The sequence below is a fragment of the Cupressus sempervirens genome, chromosome 7 (genome assembly GCF_028749045.1).
Source record: "Cupressus sempervirens isolate cs-2001-9-10 chromosome 7, ASM2874904v1, whole genome shotgun sequence".
Lineage (NCBI taxonomy): Eukaryota > Viridiplantae > Streptophyta > Pinopsida > Cupressales > Cupressaceae > Cupressus > Cupressus sempervirens.
The window spans coordinates 114185019-114205174 of NC_143124.1; the positions used below are offsets into that span (position 1 = coordinate 114185019).

General features: G+C 37.1%; 1 protein-coding gene across 6 annotated transcripts in view; it reads left to right on the forward strand.

Moving 5' to 3' along the window:
- LOC149545768 (Pentatricopeptide repeat (PPR) superfamily protein) overlaps window positions 1–20156 on the forward strand; it is a 242033-nt gene that overhangs the window by 11873 nt on the left and 210004 nt on the right. Inside the window, exon 3 of one of the 6 annotated variants that reach the window (XM_089790817.1) lies at window positions 3571–3685. The exons of the other annotated variants lie outside the window; for them this stretch is intronic. The gene's annotated coding sequence lies outside the window, so the exon portion shown is untranslated. The remainder of the gene's footprint in view (window positions 1–3570; window positions 3686–20156) is intronic. 6 annotated transcript variants of the gene reach the window in all.

A 20156-nucleotide genomic window follows, 5' to 3' on the forward strand; every position in this document is an offset into this window, starting at 1 on the left:
GTTGTTTGAATGTTTGTATGTTTGTGGGTATGTTGGGAAGCTTTGAAAACAATGCTATTTTGAATGATTTCATTTCATGTTTTTTGTTGAATTTTGAGATGTTCTTGCATGGGTGTTTTGGCATTACTCACCCTTGGAGAGGGCAGAAGTGGCCAATTTCGGGAAAGGGCATTTTAGTTGGACTCCAACAGTGTAGAGTCTCTTCTCAGGATGAGAAGAGGGAGAGAGGGTAGGGTGTTATGGGCCCCTACCTGTCAGCACAAACCACGTATGAGTTTTAGCATGTAAGAATGGAAGAACGGAAGTTCTTGATTTATAGCCCCGATTGGGCACCTGGTTTGGTGTTGTGTCTGACGTCTCCTGTTGGAAAAATCCACCTTTCCCTAGTTTTGATTCATTGTGAATCCTATTGTGAAAACCTTGTATAAATATGCATGTTTGATTTGTTTCTTGGTCATGCTTGTGGTCAACCTGATCAGATTCTGTTCCCTCCATGGTTCTAGAAATGTGTTGCAGAAATTGTTATGAATCCCTTGATGAGGGTCATGAAGAAAATTCAATTGCATTGTTGTAATTCAGGATTGAAATCCTATGTAATTTGTTTTTCAAACTTTGTTGTAATGGCAACGACGCCAAGTTTTCTTCCTGGTTCTTTCCCGGCTGAGCCTTTGAATCAGGTTTGCCAATAAAAGTGGTGATCGAGTATAATTGGTTATTGTGAGTAATCGTAATTTTTCAATTAGATGGAAATAATGATGATGTTCAATTTGGCAAAATTTCAAGTTTCATATATGTTGAAAACAAAAATTATGATCATGGATGTAGATTCAGTTTGCATGATTTTTTGAATCAAACAATTCTTGCATTATACAAATTTGTGTTAGAATATACATTGCATGAAGAATAGGAGCTTATCATTTGTTATATTTATTTCCACAAGTTCTTATAAATGATTCAAAAACATTTGAGTTAATCTTGAAATGATATCAAGTGTAGGCTATGTTGAAAAGATATTGATTTAGTGATCATGATTGAAATATCAACAATAAATCAGAGTATTTGAGGTTTCTAGATTTACATGCAAAAGTTGGATTGCCTTACAAAGAAAACATTGTACTGTAAGTTTAAGAGTATTTAGGATAGTTGTTTCCAATGATAAATTCCAATATGGAATAATCCATGAGATTCATGAAGTAATGGTCAATCATGTTAGTCTTCAAATAAGCATATAGATAGGAAATGAACTTGAAATAAAAAAAAACCAAAAAAAAAACCTTAAGAACCTCAAACATAAAAGCAAATCCTGTAGGTGCACATTTTATTGTCTGGAAAATGTATGGAAGGTAAAATAAATCTCCTTTCTTGATACAGACATTAAAATAATCAAAAGTATTCATTAGGATCCTAGAAGCCTATAATCTATGAAACTTATTTTAATAAGACAAATTCATTATCACATTTAAAGCATTCAAGGGGGGGCCTTATAGGGAATACGTACCCAAGTCAAGCTTCCATCAGATCAAGAAGCTTTTAAAAAAAAAAAAAATATATATATATATATACACTATGTCTAAGCTAGACCATCCTACAACTAGCATCAAGAAGTAAAGGAGTTAGCATGGCAAAACTATTTATTACCTAATCCCACTAGGCGACCACCAATATGGCTCAGCACATTAAAGTTTATCATGCAAAGAGGAGGGAAAAGTGGATGGAGGACCCCACTAGGCGACCATGTGTGAAGAAGAGAGATAATTTTGTATGTCTTAACACCATAAACAACAAAACTTACATCATCTCCAAGGTGCTAGCTCTGGTCAAATCATTGTAGACTCATCTAAATCTGCCCCCTCCCACATTCCACGCCTAGAAAAGAGGGAGAAGTGGGCTTTGGAAAAAGAAGGGAAACATTAAGTGTAAGGAAAAGACTTGTCAGACCAAGTCAGCCCAAGTAATAATGAGATCTTTTTGAGTTTTTGTTGCATGTAGATAATTGGTGGGAAAAAAAACAATACACTTCAATATTGGACATGTGGGTCTAGGAAATTTGATTATTAGAAATTCTTTATTTTCCAAAAAGTAAAAGCAAGTTTGGTTGTTGACATGTGTAGAGGGTAAGAATTAATGCTTTTTTTTTGTTGTAGACAAATGCATAAGATAGTTTCCTATGATTGGTGGGATTAAAGGTTTAGAATTAACATTAACTTAATTTGATATATGGAAATAGGATATAGTGAGGAATAAGTCTTGGATTAATTAGTTTAATGTGGCATTTGATTTAGTTACTTTTAGGTTGTAGGGGATGTAGGGTGGAGAAGTAGGAGATGTAGGGGGTGTAGGGGCTAGGTGTTGTAGGGGTTAGTTTAGGTTAGTTTAGGTGTGTGTTAGTATTGATAGTTAGTTTTGATTAATTTGTTTATTAATTAATTTAATTTGTAAGTTGTTTTAGGTTTAGTATGTTAGTATTTAGATTAGTTTGAAATTATGTTTTTTTTTGTTTTTAGTTAGTTTAGAAATAAATTTATTGAATTAGTTGATTTATTTTTGCTTAGTAGTTAGTTTAAGTTATTTTTTTAAGTTAGATATAAATTATGATATTGTGTAAAGTCATGTGTTTAAACTTTAGTATATATATATTTCTTTTTAGTAGTATTAATTTAATAACATGTTTATTTAGTTAGTTTTAAGTTAAATTAGTTAGTCGATAGTTTATTGAATTTATGTCTAGTTTAAGATTCACATTAATAACATTTAAACTTAAACATTGGTATTAGTGTTTGCTTTAATTAATATAAATTGTTTAGTTCGTCCTACATTAAATAAAGTATGAAAAGGTTAGTTAAACTTTATTATTAATGCTTAGATTGTAAGAGAAAGTTAGAGATTAGTTCTATTTTAGTAGAATCTCTTTTATCAATTTTTTTTGTTTTTTGATAATGTTAGTTTTGTATGGTTAAGATCATAACTTATCGATATAAATCTTATAACAAATTTTTTCAAAATCTTAACAATGTAATCATCCTCAAGAGTTTATAAACTTAAGATGTAATGTAGAGAAATTGTACTTAAACTGTTATCACAATCATTTCAAACTTAGAGAACTTAAATTAATAATTATAATTAAAAAAAAAAAAAAAAGTGTTTTTGCCCTCGTAGTTTGGGCATGACATTACCACAAATAGTAAGTACACAAAACTAAGCCCAAATGAAGTCCAATATAAGCCAAATGAAGACCAACTTGTAGCTTACCGAATTTTGGAGAAGACAAGACCCTCCCAAGCCAAGCCATTGCCTCAGAAGATCCTCTATCCACAATAATTCGCCTACAAGGATCACAATAAGAGGCTAATCCCTGAAACTCCAATGTTGGCAAAAATGAGGACATTACAAAATATATCAATAGATTGTTGTTGTTTGTGATTTGTAAATTAGATCAAAATATTTGAAGGGTTGAGTAATTCAGTTTGCAGTAATTTATAACTGTATATCATCATATTTGTTAAGTTCGAAGTTGAAGATTTAACTTCTGTAAAAACTGGTTTTGTAACATTCTGTATTTGGTGCCTCCAGGATGCTGGGTGGATGTGTTGGAGCCATTTTTGAAAAATGCCTTGGGGTTAGGGTTTGCTGCTCGCCTACGTTCTTAAATGTTTAAGACTTATTTGGTGGATTTTGTTTCCGCTTGGTAACTTGCTTTCTCAATTAACGGTTCATAAAGTATGAGTTGCGAAGGGTTCTTGTCATGTACTTACCGACCTCATTACCTAGGCCTTCTTTTTTCCACTTGTCGTTGTCATAATTTTTTTGTAAGTGTTTCGCTATCTTCTGCTATAATTATAAGATTGTGCTTTAATAATTTGGTCCCTTTGACAATGGCATAAACTCTTGAGTTATGATCATGTGTGAAAGAATACATTAAGTTCCTTTGCAAATGGTCCCACTTATCGGCGCATTGAAGTGTCTTTCTTGTTTCCTCAACCTCACATGTTTGATCATAGCTTGGTCATCACTTGTGTGGATTTGTTAATGAAAGTTCGGTGACTTGTTGGAGTTTTTCTTTTGGTGGCTTGTACAAGTTATCAAAGTTAGGGTCTGTTGATGTGAGTTTTGTTCCACTACAACATACAAAATCAAACACTATGTTTTGGAAGGAAACACCAAATACTCAATCCTCTCTTGAAAAAGGTCATCTCTCATGCTAAGCTTGCAAAGTAAGATCATGAAATGGCTTCAAGGTTCTTCATCTTGTAAATACTTCCTCAATGAAATAATGTGATTTGTTGGTAATCACCTAGGGGACACACACTATTCAATCAATGGATATCAACTTATATCTATAGATTTGACTTCACAATGTGCAATAAAAAAATAGTTTTTGATTTTCTACTGCTTGAACTTTCAACTTAAACTTAACTTTGACTTTTACTCCTGACCATGAATGCAAGGAACTAGGATGAACTTAGACTCTTCTAGATGTATTCTTGTCAGTGACTCCACCCACCTAGTGCAAGCTTCTAAGGTATACTAAAATGATTTTCAAATCAATATATCATCTCCAATCCCATCAATAGATGCAAACCAAAGATTGAATATCAATTGAAGTTAAGCGAAATCACTAGCTCACCCACAAGGCACTCCTACTATCAGCAAGAGGCTAGAGGCCTGGTTTATATAGATTCAAGTAAGTAAACATTCATAATTTCTTTCATCCAACTAAATTACTTCTAAACAACATGAAATGAAATCTAGTCCATGTAAGGGACTGAGGAAACTGTGCAACACTTCAAAGCAAGATTCACCATGAAAACCAACAATAAATCATTAATTTGTCCAAAAACATTATGATATCAATTTCAACAAGTCTCTCCCTTAGCTAGCCTAATCTTATCTCCTACGCTTATATTTTACAAATGAGAAGGCCGTGGCCTTTTATAGTTGCTCAATCACAATGAAGGGTCAAGATTGATTCAAAATCAAGGGCCAAGATTTATCCCTACAAACCCTAATTAGGATTGCCATATTGTCAACCAATTACATAAAGGCACCACCTTGTAGGCCAATAAGAAAATTACAATGCTTTTGAGAACCAATGAGAAATTCCAATTTGTACACTTGGCTTAATATGATTGAACATTCTTGGACACATGTAACTTGATTGGTTGAAGACAACTGGGTGCCACCTCATCATCCTTATCTTATAGACATGATCAATCTTTGATTACAGGAAAATATCTCTTGATACTCAACATTATCGAGCTCTCTTTTGTAATGACATATTCCCAAATTGGTTCATCTCCTCAAAATTTCTTCATTTTCTTCCTTGGAAATTCTGTCACTACTATGACTTGCACTTGCAGACTTGGATCTTCATCTTGAATTGAATTTGTATTTGGATGATTTGGCCTTAATGTCCATCTCTTTTGGAGTCCTTGAGCCCAAGCCGGGAGTTCTTGAGCTTGCTTGAAGTCTCGAGCTCCCATCTCTCACTACAATCTTGTTGTCTTCCAAGCCCCCTTGAATGATTTACCTTGCAAAACAAAGGAAATATTTCATGAAGCTCAAAAAATTGATATGAAAACATGATGGAAATCCCAAAACTTTCATGAAAAAACATTGCACTTATATTTCCTTGAAATTTATGCCCTCATCTATATCTAAAACATGGAGGCAAAATAAAGTGCAATATCGATTTTCCTTAGCTCAAAAGCAAATGTCTCTTACTTCTTGCAACCTGAGATGATTTTTTCTTAAAATCTGGAAAAATATGCAAATTTTTGCAACAAGTAGCATGGCCATATTTCGTTTCTTTACCACCTTATTTTTGGGAGAAAATTGCCTCAATTGTTCAAATTTATTTCTTTCTTGAGATGGTTTGCTTCCACTCCAAGGTAATTCACTCCCTCTTTGTGACTGTCACTGCCTTGGAAAATATATTTCGCTGCCTTTCCAAGAAGATGTTCACTGTTTATTAGAGGTGAATATGCTGCCTTTAGTGGCAGGGGTAAGATTGTTTTGATTTGATGTCCAACTGATATCTCATCATCCCCTTTATATAGGCAATCGACATTATGAAGAGGCAAGTCCTTGTAGAGGCTGACTTGGTTTTCTAAGCCAATGAAAAAACATTTTATTTAATTCATTTTATCTCTCTAAGGCCAACTAGATTAGGGGTAATTAATGTTTTTTAGATGCTTGACTGTCCCTTTCAACAAAATTGCTGCTTATCAATGTTTGGGCAAGCCGCTTCATAGGGTGGAAATCTCATATGAGGGAGGAATAAGAATTTTTCTTAAGGTGGTGAAATGCGCTACCCTCAGAGGAATATTTCAGTATCAAAAATTTGTCTCCTCCCCTCATTAGGCCTTAAAGACATCTCTTCAAACGTCATCGCCACTCTCCTGCAAGTTCAGATTTCAACTATCATTTTGGGAAGCAAAAACATGTTTTACAATCTTCCATATCAAAGGTCAAATTCTAACATGCTAGAGGAATCAAGAATCCTTTGAGGGTTGCGGAATCTACCACTCTTAGAGGATCATTCCTCACCTATCTTCATTTTCCTCAACTTGATCTTTCCTCAATCTTTTTCCTTCTTGACATTAACTTTCATTTTCCTTAAATTATCTTTGATGATGCTGCCTTAGGCTCAAATTAATCCAATTTTCATATGGGCTGATATTTTATCCATGAGAGGAAAGCCGGTTCCTCTTTGGGTTGTGAAATCCACCACCCTTAGAGGAATTTACCTCAAAGACATATAGGTCACTCAAACTTGATTGATCACCTGAATTGTTCATGTAGACTTTCTTGATGACTCAATCAATTTATTTCGTTCAATCACCACGTGGCTTAGAAGGGAATGACTCGTGTTTTAGGCCCCCAAACTCAAGGCAGAAATTAGCCTATCAAGAGGAAATCAAATTCCTCATCCAACCTCAATCTCCACTTCACCCAAAAACTCAGTCCAGTTACTCTATCCTTCCACTCTTTGGATCAGATTGTCATCGAATTGTGTTTTGCTCATGTCCAAGTGTTTCAAAAGTGCCTCTTCTCCATTCAACCTAGGGGCAAAATTCTAAGTGGTGGGAAGAATTTTCCTCAAGGCATTGCGGAATCCGCTAGCCTTAGAGGAATTTTCATTTTGCACTTGATTGCAACATTTTATCTAAAAGAAAAACACCAAAAACTCCTCCGTCAAGCTTTGTTTTCATATCGCGATTGGGGTTTTGTGCTCATGTTTGTTTAATCCTAGGCTTGGATGGAATTCTTCGTGATGGGAGGAATTTTCCTCCAAGAAAGAACTTTGGAGAAACTTCTTATCATTTGAGGAGGGTAGGAAAATAGTTTCCACCTATGGGATATTTTAGAAGGCATAGTTCCTAGCAATGGACATTTCATCATGCATTACATTTGACAACTTGAGGAGATATGACAATATAGAATGCAGATAAGATAATAATATTAATGTCCAACAAAAGAGCACAAAAGGTCTATCAGACTGAGAGTTTACAATAAGAAAACTGACAAAGGCAGGAGCACCAAACAATGTCCGAGAAAAGCAAAAAAGAAACAATAAACAAGAAGAAGATAAGAGAAGTGCAAAGAAATGCTGAGGCAAAGACTAGGAGTCCTTCGTTGGCAAAAGAAATCAGTCACAGAAGGATAAGACTGCGGGTGGACATGAGCCCTAATCTATCTATGTTGGCTATAGGAGGAGTGTCGCTGTCGGACGAAGCTGTTGCGGGGTTTGACAGACTTGGAATGACCGTTAGAACTGGACGACCTTTTCACACCATGTGATGGAGATAAGGGTGAGAAAAAGGTAGTAATGAGCTGATCAGAGGTATGCTAGTAAGGAAGTAGTGACTGTAAAGTACTATCATGGAGCAGGGTGGCCTCTTGAAGATAAAGTGCAAGATACTGTTGGTCAATGTAATTGAAGAAAGCTGAAAGAGAAAAACAATCCCAAAACAGACAATGAAATCTCCCTCTGATCTCATAAAAGATAGGGCAATGGAAAATAAAGTGAGTCTCTATCTCGACTTCCACTAAAGTACACAGTTGATAGATCCGTTCTCCGCTGTCCATATGATGGTTGGTTTGAGCCCGAAGACGGTGGGAACTTACTTTGAAGGACCCCAAAGAGATATACAAGACATAATACCAATGTCAAGATAGCTAGCTAGGACGAACAATAATCCCATCTCACATCTCCAGAAAGTGCTTAGCATAGAAGGCCATCCTCGGACGTAATCTTCCAGGAGGGTTACTCTAGGTGGTGATAATGTACTGTCTGTAGATATCCAGTTTGACATGCTCCTTTAACTCCTAACGTGACGGGAGGAGATGAGCAGAATAAATGATCAAGGAATGGACAAATTGTGATATGAGCCTGAATTTAGACCAAACGATAACACTTTCTATGGTTCCTATATCCACCAGCAAAGAGGCCTATAACAATTGAGAACCCTCAAGATATTCTTGGCCAATCTATGGTGTATACATTGGAGGATGAAACTCTAAAACAGGCTGCAGATTTAAATGTCAATTCTACATTTTTTTAACCAAGCTAAAGTTGAAGAACAATCTCAACTAGTTGAGCAGTTGAAGAAGAAGAACAAGGAGCTTGAAGAAATGCCAAGTGTTTCTCTTGGGAAGGGTTTATTGTTGTAGGCCGAATTGAATATTTGCATAATGTAAATTGATTCTGATTTGGGAAAGGAGAAAATAATATCGGCAGAAAGGCAACCAATTATTGCTCAGTAGGAACATCTGTTTTTGAACAAGCGATTGAAGGCTTCCAAATGCAATTTGGCTCAAGACCTAATTGGAGTCAAGTTCCAACAAATGTTACACCATTCACAGTTCATGTGTGAAAGGTATCAGGATATAATATAAGTTATTCAAAAGTACAGAAAACTGGAATTTGATTTGAAGTTTGTTTTCAAAAGAATGCGCAGAAAGTTACTTTTGTATTGTGTGTGCATGGTTATTGTGAAAGGACAAGTAATACAGAGGTTAATCAATGGGCTGAAAGAGTTAATGAAACTGATAACAGAATAGCTGAGGTGAATGCCCAGTTGGTGCAGTGTGTTAAATTTTGTCAGCATAGAGTGAAAGCATACAAAAGGCGCAATAGCTTGAAAGGCACGACCCCTTCCCCCTTCATGAAAAATATAGGTGAAGACAAAACAAAAAATGAATGGAGGGTGGAACTTGGGAAATACCTTTTGTTTCACCTAACAGACAAGGCTATTGATGATGTTGATAGGCTGGTAGAGACTTGCATAAGCAGTTGGATGGGTTATATGAGCTTGATTATGGAGCTAGGTATCTCAATAAACAAAATGCATTTGTGGCTACCCCACCTTATGATGCTCATGTCAACTAATGTAACAAATTTCTACTAAAAGAAAAGCAGCAAGTCCTGGCCACTGTAGCTGTCTCATTAACCATTATTTTTGTAAAAGAGAAGATACCCTTTTTCTTTTTCAGTGTTATTTGTGGAGCCCACTGTTGCCGTCTCATTAACTGTTTCTTTTTCTTTTTAAATGAATAGATACGTGCAGATCAAGTGAAGCAAATCCTTTTCAAGTATGGGATAATAACTGACTAGGATGTCATTTGTGTATATTCTTTGTAATCTAATAAAACTTTGACGAGTGTTATCAACCCAAATGGAATTCAAGGTTGATTGACAAAGGGTTTGAAATTTTTGAGATTTGGTATTGGGTGCGTAGAGATAATACACTATTTTTACATATATTTTAATGGAATCTCATGTGTTGATGAATTGTAAATTGCTTACTGGAAAACATTATTGAAAATCTCACCACGTGTTGTCTCTTACATCTTTTCTAAGTTGCATGAATTTCTCTGTCACGGATGGATAAATTTTCTTCATAATTTCCTTACGGATTTGTAAACCATAGCTTAGGTTTCCTTCAAGGGAGGAATCAATTACTTGCTGTGGGTTGCAGTGATTATATGAAAATGGTAGTGATCTGTTCAAAAGTATGATATACGGTGTGGCTGATTGAATATTTGAGCAATGCTTGTATTTAGAGTTGTATGTGGAATTTTAATTGGTTCATTAAGCATATGATTCTGCCCCCAATGCATTCAGGCACTGGTCTAAGTCTTTGGATTTTTTAGTAACAAATATAATCAAATCATCTTTCATTTATGCCTTTAGAAATAGATTTAGAATAGTTTTTACTCTCAGATGTTTACAAGCAACATGAAATATCAGAATAGAGCCAATTCCAAAATATTTCAAGCATGTGTTTTGATCTATCAAGCTGAGAGTTATTTGCTTAGTCGCAATATCTGGTGGTATGTGTTTTAGATCCATAGATATTGCAAAGCTTAACCTGCCTGGGTTCTGCAGAGCCCAAAGAGAATGATACATTCCTCATTTTTGACGAATTCTCATGCAATTGGCCACTGATTTTAAAATGATCAACCATAGGTGAAAGGCTAATCCTTAGACCCATTACATATAACCAGTTGGAGGAACCTACACAATGCTCAACTTGAAGAGTTTTTAATAGCAAGAGTGGTTTTCTTTAGCAAGTAATCGGATGATTCCTTAGGGTTGGTGCTTATAAAGCATTGTAAATTATTTTGATCTGTGAGGCTGGATTAGGACAGTTGATCCTAACAGCATTTCTCACCGTGCTTTTTCCCATTCAGATTTTAAGTGTATCTCTTGTGCATCTGTCTCATTGTGTGATATGCTCTTTTATTATCCTTTTAATTCTATTTTATGATTATCAATGTTTAAATTGTTTGAGGATTAAAAGTTCATATCTTCTACTGACTCACATCCCATCTCAGTAGAAGAACCATACTTTTCAATTGGTATCAAAGCCAAGTACATGGAAAAGACTTGATCATCTAAGTAGGTCTCAGACATATAGCAAATGGCTTGTTTTGAGGGATCCTCTTCTATTAAGCCACCTTTAGTTGATGGTACCAATTGTGCTTTTTGGAGTATAAGAATGTAAAGCTATCTGTTGTCTTTGGGGCTCAATGTTTGGATGTGCATAGATGGTTATACTATGCCCAAAACTCCTGTAACTAATCATGTAATCAAGAGATTGTGAAAACAATGCTAAGGTGGAAAACTCTATTCTTTGTGGTTATCTAACACTCAAGTTGTAAGGTGATGTATTGTCATACAACTAAGACCATATGGGACAAGTTAAGTGGTATCTATGAAGGAAATGATAAAGTGAAACAGAGAAAATTGTAAAATTACAAGTCTAAGTTTGAAGGCTTGAAGATGAAGGAAGAACAACAACCTACAGACTATATCCCTAGAGTTGATGAGATAGAAAATGCAATCAAAGGTCTTGGAGAAAAAATCAAAGACTTTGTGGCTGTCCAAAAGTTTTAAATATATTTGCTTTGTAGATATAATGTTTAAAATCTAACATAGAAGAAGCAAGAGATTTGCATTTGCATTTGCTATGAAGGATTTGGGGGCAACAAAACAAATCCTTGGTATGAAGATTTGTAGAGATAGGAAGAACATGAAATTAATGCTATTTCAGGCTGATTATGTTGAGAAGGTGTTGCAACATTTCTCTATGGAGCATGCTAAAGTTGTTAGCACACCTTTGCCTGGTCATATGAAGTTGACTGAAGAGATGTGTTTCAAGACACAAGAAGAGGAGGAGAAGACGTCCAAGGTACTCTATGCTTCAGCTATAGGAAGCTTGATGTATGCTATAGTATGTACAAGGCCAAATATTGCATATGTAGTGGGAGTTGTTATTAGGTATATGAGTCATCCAGGAATTAAGCATTGGATTGCAGTCAAATGGATTCTCAGATATTTGAGAGGAACATCCAGTAAGTGTTTACACTTTGGGGGCTCTACTATTGATTTACAGGGCTATGTTGACTTAGATTTGGCAATGAATATTGATACTAGGCGAAGTACTATAGGTTATGTATTTATTGTTGGTGGGGCAGCAGTAAATTGAGTTTTTAGGTTATAGAAGGTTAATGCTTTATCCACTACAGAGGCATAGTATGTTGCTGCTATAGAGGCAACCAAGGAGATGATATGGCTTCATTTCTTCATGGAAGAATTGGGACATCCTCAGAGGGATAATTATTTGTTTATAGATAGTCAGAGTGCCATTCATCTTGCAAAGAATTCAGCTCTGCATTCAAAGACAAAACACATTTAGTTGTAGTACCATTTCATTTGGTCAGTTTTGGATGCTGGACGGTTAAAATTGGATAAGATACATACAGATGAAAATCTAGCAGATATTTTTACAAAGGTAGTGACAAGGGAGAAGTTGACTTCCTCTTTAGCTTCGGTTGGTCTTCTAGACTAAGCAGGAATAAAATAACAATAGAGTCCAAGGTGGTTTGATCTAGTGGGAGCCCCATGTGGTAGCGGTATTGCTACAGGATCAGTCTGCAAGTGGGAGATTGTTGTCTAGTGTGAAGTCTGATCATTTCTCAAGTGGGAGATTGTTAGTTTGTGGTGACTAATCATGAAAGTACCATACATCATAAATGCTTTGGGGTAAAATTTTTTTGGACCGTGGCCGACATGTTGTAACCCTAAAGCGACATAAAATTACTTATACAAAAGGGCTTAGGGTTAGGCATTTTCATAATGTGTGATGCAAAATTTGGTTATTGTGGCAGTATTGAGCTGTAAGGGATTACAGATTGTAATTAGGTTGTAATCATTGGATCGTAATAATATTGGACTTGTTGTTTAGTGGACGTAGCCCAGAGATTGGGTGAACCACTTTAAATCTTGGTATCTTGTGTTCTTTTTTGTGTGATCTATTATTTTTTGATGTTGTTTATATTTGCATGTAATTGTTGTTTCTGTCTATGGTCAAATCCTAACAATAATTATTATTCTTATAAATGAAAGATTGAAATAACAATCCAATAGATATATTCCATAATTTAGTTGGAAGGTCAACCGATCTAAATGGTTACCAATAAATGTTTGAATGCTCAACTTATCTTTATCTGATGCACGTCCTGACATCTCGTGGAGAGGGGAAACATTGTTAGGGGCTTAACCACCTAACCACGGACCTCAAACTTATCCCCACACTTTCTTTAACTAGAAAGGTCCTCCCTACCTGGAATAGACATGGAACACCTTGTCAGCCACTGAGCATTCTGGTATCAAATCATACCACTCGACTTGACAATAGGAGAAAACAATAAACATGATCATGCATGAGCTATTAAATGATTCCTTTTGAAAATGATAAACATTGTTATGTCACATCTGATGCTGTTTCATGTTATTGCAGATTTCTTTCTCTCACCTCTTCACCCTTTTCATTGGCTATACATCTGGGTGAGTCCCAGGTGTTTGAATCTTAGAGCAACCAGCTCTTTCTGTTGATCCTCAACTGATATAAAAACGTTACATGTTTTTTAGCAAATCACATTTCTGTGACCTGAGAATATAATCTTGAAACTAGCATGATAAATACCATTTGATTTTGACTTCCAATGACATAAATATAATATGATATCATGTCATGGATACTTGACTATTATTCATCATAATTAGTTCTATCTTAGAGAGGGACTAACTGATGATATTTTAAACAAGATGATTTGCATCAAAGTTTGGAACTGTCTCTTACTGCTATAATTTTAAAAAAATGCAGCAATATCTGATAATAAAACATACTGCAATGCTTGGGATATGGACAACCACATAACCTGGTAAAATCTGGAAATAAAATGGAGTCTTGCTGGATGGTAATATTCAGTTCCTTCACGGAATTTACTTCAGGCACAAATCTCTGTGTGATTATCAATCATGTTTTTAGCAAAAATTGTTGTCAGTAAAATTTATATTGTAGCCGACGGGTAGAATAGTATCCAAACGGGGGCGTGACGCTTGAATCACCCCTTCAAGAAGCTATATGTACATTGTCCAAAATGGACTTTGAATCATCGTTATAATCATTGGAGTTATTGTAATAAGGATATTGCGTATATGAATAAAGTATATGTTCTGCATTATATCATGCTATACTACATGCGTTAAGTATCTTTTTACCCTATATGGTAAATATTTGGCGAACGAAGGAATGTTATGAAGATTAATGCCGAATTTGCTTAACAAGGATAGGAACAAGGTAAAAGACAAGGATGAAATACGTGCAATATATGAAGTTTTAATTTTAGCACAGCAGGTAGAGTGTAGACAGAAGCTTTAGTAGATTGCCGACGAACACCGAGGGGGTGAAGAGGCATAGACAGAGGGAGTGCACTCACCTAGGAGTACTGAGGAATTGCTGGAGGAGACTTGACAACGATTGAATTTGGTGGAAGAAACAAGGGACGAGTTCATTAACCTGTATACGTCGAGGGTAGAGCAACCGAACGTAAGGGAAGCAACTTGCACGGCTCGAAGTGCCGAGGGAGCACGAGCGTGGAGTGAACTCTTCGTTCTTGATACACCCGATGAAAGGATACAGGAGGAGACTTGAACAACTTCGCTTGAGGAAGATCTTTTCTCACCAAGTAACGCGGTTGTTAGAAGTAGGACGGTTGTTCGAAGTAGCGCGGTTGTGTAAAACAATGCGGGTGTTGTGCAGAATAGCACAGGTGCTCAGAACAACGTGGGCGGTTAGAACAACGTGGGTACAAAAGTACCTAAGAATCAAAAGAAAGTAGTGATGGCAGGTCCCAAAGAAGAATCACTGAAATTTAATGGTGATGGTACAATAGATCCAATCAGACATTGCAAGACATGTGAAACCATATGGACAACAAATGGCGTGACGGATGAGGACGATTCGGTCAAATAGTTCCTAGCAACCCTACGAGGTGTAGCAATTGATTGGTTTTTGGATGCCGACCCTCAAAAACTGACTACATGGGCTGAGGTCAGAAATGAGTTCATACCAGAGTTTTGACTGCTACGAGATGATAATGAAATTGTAGCAGAAATATATAGCACCAAGCAAGGAAAGAGCTGAAAGAGCTTGTTGGGAAGATGGAAAGTCAACCGGCAGACGGATTGAAGAAAAAATGGTTTGTGGAGGGGCTGTGGCCGGCTTTGAAAAAGAAGATGAAGATTGTACCACCAGCGTGGTACGCCGATGCGTATAATCGCACGATGGATTTGGAAAGCAAACAAAAGACAAGTAAGAAAAAGCATAAGTCATTGGATTCAGACAATTCATCATCTGAAAGTAGCAATAGTGACGAGGAATCGAACAAGAAGGTTCGAGCATTATAGAAAGATATGCTCAGAATGATGAAAGAATTTAAGAATTTGAAAAAGAATCCAGACACAGTAAAGGGAGAATTGTGGTGCACAGACTATAAAGAAGATGGCCATACAAAGGGCTCATGCCCGAAGAAATAGTTTTGTGACATATGCCAGGTTGTGGGACATTCCCTAAAGGAGTGTCCGTTTAACATGAAATCAAAAGGACACCAACAGATGTTACTAGCGCAGTTTGTGCCCATCAGAAATAACACAAACAACGATGCAACTTCGAGAGGATATTGCAACAATAATAGATGCGGAAGGGGTGTCAACAATAACAACCGTAACAATGGACGCTGGAGTCGAATACAGTACGACACGAGTGGACAGCCGATGATTTAGTGTCGTGCGTGCAATCTCTGTGGCCACTTCGCTAGAGATTGTACTACGAAGGAGACGCCACAACTATTATGCAAATGGTGTGGTCCAGGGCACCACAAAGATTCAAAATGCCCAAAGCAAGGCGTAAATCTATTAAGCATTGAGACATGCGATGAGAAGGTCCTGACGGTCACACGGGAGCAGAAAGAAAAATACCCTGATGCAGAAGAAGAGGAGAGGCTACAAAAAGCACGAACAGAGGTGGAAAGGCAAATGAAAATAGGGAAATCACAAGTAAAAGGCACTGTCGAAACTTCGGAAAGGAACTTAGTGGAACATAACATGATAAGCCAGATAATGCAAACAAAAGTTCTTATTAAATTAAATGATCTTCTCACGATGCCACAGTTGCAGACGGCTATTATGAATATGACACCACTCTCGAGAGTGACGGAGGAAACAGGAAGGGACGGTAGTGGAACAACTGCAGCAAACCCGATGCTATTAGCACTTACGACAGGAAGGCATCCAACAGTAGTTGAGATGGGCATTCTGGGCACTGTACTGACAAACACAATTGTGGACGGAGGGTCAGTTGTGAACGTGTTACCAACAGATATATGGAAGAAGTTAGGACAACCTACTCTGTGGCCACCTACATTCCAGTTACGGCGAATCAACACGGGATCAAACCGTTGGGAATTTTGATGGCACAACCGATAACGATTGGGATGCAACCATTTTTACTAGATTTTGTGGTCATTCCACTGAAAAGAAGAGGCTATGACACTATCCTTGGACGGGATTGGTTGGTGCAAGCAAAAGTAAAACATGACTAGAAACAAAACACTCTATCCATGGAATGCGGAGGCAGAAGATTCATAATTGACTTACATACACAAATGGTAGGTGAGTAAGCGGCGTTGTTAGATTCCAAAGGTGAAGGTGACTATAAAGGAAAGAAGAGAATGGAACCGGAGGAAGGAGTATTGAGATTAGGAGGGTCAAATGATGATGACCTAGACTCAGTGAACAAACTATTCCATTGGTAGATGGAGGATTACGAGTTCTTTTCAAGCTGTAATATGTTAAGGGTCGATGAAGGTGAGAAAGGAGAGGAAAATGAATGTCCGAAAGAATACAGAGAAGCAGAAGAAGGAAAGGAGGTTATGGCTAAAGCTGAAGGGAAGAACATACCGTACGAACCCAACAAAAGGAAAGATTCCACCATACGGTACACGGCGAATGGACTGCGCAAAAAGAAAATGTTACGCCACACCACGAATTTAGTAGAAAGGTACCGATAGCAAGGAAAACACATCATACAGTTTGCATAGGAAACAAAGAGGAAGGGCTTAATAAAAACTTCAGCAGTATGGAGTGCAGGTTATAAAATCAAGAATACAATTATTAACGGCAAGGAGTGGTAGCCTACGGAATTCATAGTACTGAGTTTGAGGATAGCAATCGAGAACAAGTTGGGCGACATGGAAAGCTTAAGGGAGAGATTGTACAACTTGAACAAACTCGATGAGTGACGGCTGCAGGCACAATGGGCCACGAAAGTCACACAAAACAGATGGAAGGCATGGCATGATAAGCATTTAAAATTAAATAAGTTTAAATCGGGTCAGTTAGTGTTGATGTATAACGGTCGTAATGAGATCAAGCCAAGGAAGTTCAAAGTTAAATGGGTCAGACCATATAAGATATGAGAAGTTGGCGATAATGGGGCAATCAAGTTATGGACACTAGACAGGAAATAAGTACCAGACGCGATGAATGGGTTAAAGTTAAAAATATATCATGAGAGAAATGTTCCTCCATCAATGAACAACTGAGAGAGAAGAATGACTGTAAATAATGTATATATGTAAGATAACCAAATGTAGACAAAATACAAAGTTAAAAAGTAATAGGGTTATTAAAATAAAGGAGTATTAAAGGATTGTACGGGTTTTTTTGGGATCTCATAGCATAAAGAGGCGATAAAACCATTGTACGACATTTTTTATGTGGGAAGGAGACCGTACGAACAAGCAATGGAGAATTTTGACCTTACGACTGAGAAAAGAAACATGCAGGGCAATGTTGACATCGTACGGTCAGTCGAAGTGCTTGATAGAGATAAATGAACTAACATCGTACGGCCTTCAGGCAAGAAGCAGAAAGAAAGGACAGATTGTACGACCTTTAAGGGGATAAAGTGTTAACAAAAACCATTGTATGGCTCGTAGAAGGGGAAGCTAATAGTCAAATGATGACCGTACGACCGTACGGATAGAAAGAGATCTTGAAAGCAATAAACACATAACGTAAGGCTTATGAAGATGGGAACCGTACGCCTAGGAGGAGATCACATGATCCGTACGAACATGGAGGGCAAGAACATTGTCCGTACGGCGTAGTATTGTAAGAGCTTTTACGGGTATTGGAGGAAAGAGTCTTGGCCGTACGACCCAAGAGGAATAAGATATATTATCATCGTACGCTGTACGGTTCGTACGAACGAAGAGGAAGGCACAAAGAGTCATCTGAAAAGGCCGTAAGGCTATTGGTAAAGAACCGTATGGCATTCCTGGGTCTAATCCCTACGACATTCCTGGAACAGATCAACCGTACGGTAAACCAGAAAAAAAGACAGTTGTGCAAGCATTATATGTGATTATTGACTGTACGACAAAGGAGAGAGACTGTACAATGAACTCATATGGACATCGACAATAGGAGAACCATACCGTATGGTAGCAACAGTCGGAGTGGGGAGGCCGTACAACATAGGCATAGTCAATTATACAACACAGAAGTCTGAGATCGCTGTACAGACTCACTTGAAGGGAAGTAGATTGTAGTACATTGGTTAACACAGAAGAAGGGTGATAGGAGGTTTTCTATTAAAAGAAAAAAAATGATGACAAGTCAAAACAGTTGAGAATGGAAAACATATGGTACCGGAGGGACAAACATAAACAGGTAATGAAGAAAACATAAATGGTTGGCAGAAATAGTGTGGGATTGGAAGAAAATCACAAAAATGGTGTGTTCCATGGACTTTTATGTGGGTTTGAGAGTGCTAATTTGGTCTTGGCGGCGGGGGCGCTGTCTCTCGACCTTGCCCTATATCGCAACAAGGAGTAGGCCTGGGGCTTTGCCCTAGGACCTCGCAAGGGCGCTGCCCCTCGACCCTGCTGGGGGCGATGCCCCTAGACCCCCAGTCAATTCAATTATCAGTGTGAGAAGTGTGACTAGTTGATGAGACCTGGAGCTGTTGCAGGCATAGAGTGTTTGTGTGTCAGAGGTGGAGAGAGCACTAGAGCAAGCCTGTTGAGAAGGGTGTTACGCTTTGAGGCACTCGAAGTAGGTGTGGGACATGAGGCTGTCTTGGTGGATGTATAGAAAGCTTGGGAGAAGCTAACCATCCAGTTGGAGGCAGTAGAGCAACACTTGGCTTAGTGTACCCAAGAGTTGGAAGCAGAGAAGGTGACATAGGTGACTATCAAGGTCAGCTTGTCTAGGGAGTCAGTATTGTGTTAACAGAGGGTATAGATGCAACGTGTTTTGGAAATCAGTTTGGTGCAGGCACGGGAGAAATGTGAATGTGATGTGATGGAAAAAGATCTATCCTGTTAGTCACAATTAGTGTATTCTATTTTGTTAATCTGTCTCGAATATTTTGTAATTGTTGTCCAGAGATGACTTTTCTTTTTGGGGGGGATGATGTTGTTGGTAAAATTTATATTGTAGCTGCGGGTAGAAAATTATCCGAATGGGCACGTGACACTTGAGTCACCCCTTCGAGAAGGTATATGTACACCGTCCGAAATGGACTTTGGATCCTCGTTGTAATCATTGGAGTTATTGTAATAAGGATATTGCGTATATGAATAAAGTATATGTTTTGCGTCATATCATGCTATACTACATGCGTTGAGTATCTTTTTACCTTGTACGATAAACAAAAATACTAATGAAATAGAAAATCGTTGCAAGGAAAAACGTAGTGACTTATCGGGTATTATATTGCAAAGATATTGGGTGTAGAGAATATGCAGAGGTATCGATGATATGTGAAAAAGAAATCGGGTGATATGTATATGTTCATGGTCTCTTTCTTAGTTTCATAATATAAGAAGTTTTTGGAGTCTCTTTAGCTTCCAAGAAGCCGTAACTTATGAAGAAGAGACTTGGCTTTTGAACGCCAATATAATATGCCAAGTGTACATTTCGGTTTCAAGTAAAGAATTGAATAAATAAGGAAAAGAATTTGAAGTTTATAAGTCAAAAGAATATTATAAACATATTTATTTACTTGCATGTAAATATATCTTATTAAGATGGCACATGGTAATTGTTTATCCAAGATTGTACCTTTTAAATATGTATATCTAAATAAATGTTTCATCTTAGAAGATTTATGTTATCTTCTTGGACATGCATTTAAATGTACGTATTAAATAGATAAATTCTTGTATAATATAATTTATGATGTCATCTTTAATTTATATCTATGTGTACGTACATAAATATGTATTAAAATGATGTG